Below are 4745 nucleotides of genomic sequence, written 5' to 3'. Positions count from 1 at the left end.
ATAATGAATATACACAGCGCACACATAAAAATACGTAAATTTATATTTGAAGAGTTCAAATGCAAAAACCTCTAAATGCCATCTGAAAATTTCTTCTAAAATGAGCATTTTTTTTCAGGCTCCTGTGTGTATGTTCAGTAATTTCACTTTTACGGGAGATAAGTCCTTATCATAGCCTTTAAATAATGTATCATAAACAAAGGAGGCTGAGAAAAATGTTCATTTTTGATGGAAATTTCAGACGGCTCTTAGAGGTTTTTGCATCTGAACTCTTCAAATATAAATTTACGTATTTTTATGTGTGCACTGTGTATATATTCATTATGCATATATAAATACTCACATATAAATAAAATACAAAAAAAAACATACAAACAAAATACAAATATATTTATAGCTATTTTGTATTTTCTAAATATTTTGTAGATAAAGATATTTCAAGGGACTAAGCTGAAGGAAAATGAAGGAAATGAATAAAGAGATTTCCTCAAACATGCATTTGTGTACAGTATTTACATTCATTCATTCATTTTCTTTTTGGCTTGGTCCCTTTATTAATCAGGGGTCGCCACAGCGGAATTAACCGCCAACTTATCTAGCATATATTCTTCGCAGCGGATGCCCTTCCAGCGGCAACCCATCACTGGGAAACACCCATACACTCCTGCATTCACACACATACACTAAGGCCAATTTAGTCTACCAAATTCACCTATAGCGAATGTCTTTAGATTGTAAAGGGGAAACCGGAGCACCTGGAGGAAACCCACGCAAACTTCACACAGAAATGCCAACTGGGGTTCGAACCAGGGACCTTCTTGCTGTGAGGTGACAGTGCTACCCACTGCGCCACCCAGTATTTACATATACAGTATATGTTAAAAACACAAGTAATTAATAAACTAAAAAGTATAAAAGTACACAAGTATAAGTAAACATTTATTCTGGATGTGATTAATCACAGCACTAGTTCAAGCTATATTGTGCTTGTTCAGTCTGTCGGTGAATATTCATCTGGAATCAACATAAACTTGTTGAGTCCAAATCTGATTTATTTGAATGATTGGCCATCCAAACTTTGTATCAAGACAATTAATTTATGATTTGTGTTTCCTTGGGCTGTATTTCTTTTATTGGATATCTGCATTGATTTAATTGCATTGGTATCCTTAATTGCATTGGTATCCTTAATTGCATTGGTATCCAAAAAAAAAACTCAACATTGATTACTGCTTGGCAGTACTGGATCATATGAGGGAGTTGCAGAAAGCTAGGATTTATTCCATGTTACACATGATTCCAATCTTATCAGATTCCAATCTGATACACTAATCTACACAACTAATCAGATTTGGACCGGCAAACACACAAACAGCTAATTTTTTAAATTTGTTTCCCTTTGAAATTCAAATAAAAACGAGTCTCTCTTAAGCAGACTCATAAGACATTTCTAGTTTAAACAGATGATCAAAATAACTGGGAGAGTGCAAAGATATCAATTTGAACTCTTGAAGACTGAGAGCTTTCTTGCCCAAACATGTTTGCCAGTATGTATAAGATATGATATTTCACGTGGCAGACACCTGCATTATAAGTGTTGACTGCAACATGCAGCATCCTGGATCCCTGCTGTTTTTATGTGAGGAAAGAAAATCAAGATTGGAAAATAGCCCCATTATGGTTTAGTAGATGTTCCTGTTATTCAATAAACTTCAAAAATCAAAGTCAAAACGTGAAAGTAAAGCAGTGCAACCAGGCAAACTCCCTCCCAGCGTGCTCAGAGGGAATCACCTCTGTAAATACCAGTCAGCTAATGGAGCATCAGGCGAGTGGAGAGGATGCGAGGAGAGCTCATTAACCACTGCTGCTAGATTTATAGGGTAACCCCCAATATGACCAAATGGCACTCCTTAAGACCTCACTGTAAAAGAAAATAAAAGAAAAATACCCTGTCCAAACAGTCCATCTCCTGCCTTTGACATCTTGTTTATTTTAGACCATCTCTTGGACTATTGACAAAATCAGCTGTATCAACACTTAGATGAGTTTTCAATAGTGTATTTGAAGATTCGAAAACATCCCACATAATTCCCACGCTAAAGAAGCTTTAAACGTATAATTGACTTGTTTATAAATGCCCAGGAGGGATATCAAGTGTTTATTGTGCCTTTTATTTAATTGGATCCAACTGGATTTGAAACCTGACCACTTGATTTTACTGTTAAATACTTGTTTAGAACAATAACAAATGTTGCGATAAGAGATGCCAAAGAAGAATTGGATGCACAAATAAAGTGTGTTCTGCTATTGTTGGGGAATGAGAGAAAAGGTTAGTACATCATTAATAAAATGCATAATGTAATAACTGTAGGAGATAAAATACTGTAATACATTACTTATAAATAATAAATGGGTCAAAAAATGATTTGGCAAATACAGGACAAAACACATGCTGGGTTGGTTATTTTTACCCAGCAGACAGGTTTAAACATTTAACTCAGATGGTAGCTTGTATTTTCCACAATAGTGAGGAATTTTACATCAATATACATATTTATTGTATTTACATACATATATATACATACTTACAGATAAATCAGAGAATTGTGGTCTTAAATAACGAACAGTGAACTTGAATATCTTTCTTGAGACCTTTAAACAAAAATATATTTATAATGTTTATTAAGAATCAGGGATATTCTTTTTTTTTTTGCATATTCAGTTAGAACCGGATCTCATTTTCCAAGTGTGAACGCCAAAAAGTCACCTTATTTTCTTAATAGTGAATCAATCAATCAATCAATCAATCAATCAATCAATCAATCTATCTATCTATCTATCTATCTATCTATCTATCTATCTATCTATCTATCTATCTATCTATCTATCTATCTATCTATCTATCTATCTGTCCGTGCATCCGTCCGCCCATCAATCCATCAATCCATCTATCTATCTATCTATCTATCTATCTATCTATCTATCTATCTATCTATCTATCTATCTATCTATCTATCTATCTATCTATCTATCTATCTATCTATCTATCTATCTATCTATCTATCTATCTATCTATCTATCGTTGAAACCAGAAGTTTACATAGACTCTAAAAAAAGGAACATAACCATTTTTTTTAAATGTCTGATGGTAAATCATACTAAACGTTTACTATTTTAGGTCTGTTAGGATTACCTAAATTATTTACATTTGCTAAACGCCAGAATAAAGAGAGAGTTTTTTTTTTTTTTTTGAGAATTTTTTATCAATTTCAGTCAAAAGTTTACATACATTTCCGTGGTATTTTTTTAGCTTGGCTTTTAAACTGTATAACTTTGGTCAAATGTTTTGGGTATCCTTCCACAAGCTTGTTCACAAGTCTGAGGGAATTTTGGCCCATTCCTCCTGACAGAAGTGGTGTAACTGAGTGAGATTTGTTGGCTGTCTTGCTCGCACAAGCTTTTTCAACTCTGCCCACAAATTTTCTATAGGATTGAGATCAGGGTTTTGTGATGGCCACTCCAAAACATTCACTCTGTGGTCCTTTAATCACATTAACTAACTTGGCAGTATCCTTAGGGTATCCTTCCTGTTTGGAAGACCCATTTGTGGCCAAGTTTTAAGTTTCTGGCTGATGTCTTGAGATGTTGCTTCAGTATTTCTACATAATGTTCTTTCTTCATGATGCTATCTACGCTGTGAAGTGGACCAGTCCCTCCAGCAGCAAAACAGACCCACAACATGATGCTGCCATACTTCACAGTTGGAATGGTGTTCCTTTGTCCTCCAAATGTAACACTGGTTGTTATGGCCAAACAGTTCAATCTTAGTTCCATCAGACCACAGGACATGTCTCCAAAAATTATTCTTTTTCCCAGTGTAAATTTGCAAATTGTAATCTGGCTTTTTTTGTTGATTCTGGCTTGTTGAATTTCCTATGTTGTCACACAAAGAAGCAGTGTGTTTGAGGTTTTCCTTGAATACTATTCTACAGTTGTCCCTCCAATTAACCCAAATGTTGTCAATTAGACAATCAGAAACTTCCAAAACCTTGACACCATCATCTGAGCTTTTTCAGAGGCATAATCATCTTATTGTATGTAAACTTGACTTTCAAGAAAAGTTATAACAATTTCATTTCCCAAGTGTGAACGCCAAAAATACCCCTTTTTGCATAGCCAGCTGTCAGTCCAAATCCAATATTTGCGCATAAATGACATCATATTTACCAAGTATGAAAAGCTAAATATTATTTTTACAAATGTGTTATAATTATTCATTTATTATTTAATTAGTAATTATAATTTGTTCAAAGCTACCTTTGTTCAGAGTGACTCTCCAGTCTAAACACGATTTTTGAACAAACATTTAAATGTGCTAATAAAAGGTCTCATTAGAAGGTAGTTTGTTTTATGAGCAAATTTACACATTTTCACCACTGTTTTATTGATAGAACTACTGTGCACCCTCTACACACGCTTTACACTGCTACTGCAATTTGCTTCTTTTATTTTACACGCAGTTTTTATGCACAGCTGATGTTGTTTAAACTATATTAAATAGCTAAGTATAAGCATACTACCACGTACGTTGGAAGTGTTACAGAAGCTCTACTGGGGTAAAAAAAAAAAAAAAAAAAAAAAACAGGTTACTTTTGTGATCCAGAAATGACAGTGTCGTGTTGCTAGTCCTCTGAAGCTCCTCCCAGAGCACGAGCACCAGGGTCTTGGTATTTAAGCGGGGCTCC

This window comes from Danio aesculapii, chromosome 14, assembly GCF_903798145.1.
Source record: "Danio aesculapii chromosome 14, fDanAes4.1, whole genome shotgun sequence".
In the NCBI taxonomy this organism is placed as follows: Eukaryota; Metazoa; Chordata; class Actinopteri; order Cypriniformes; family Danionidae; genus Danio; species Danio aesculapii.
This window is presented reverse-complemented; position numbering follows the sequence as displayed.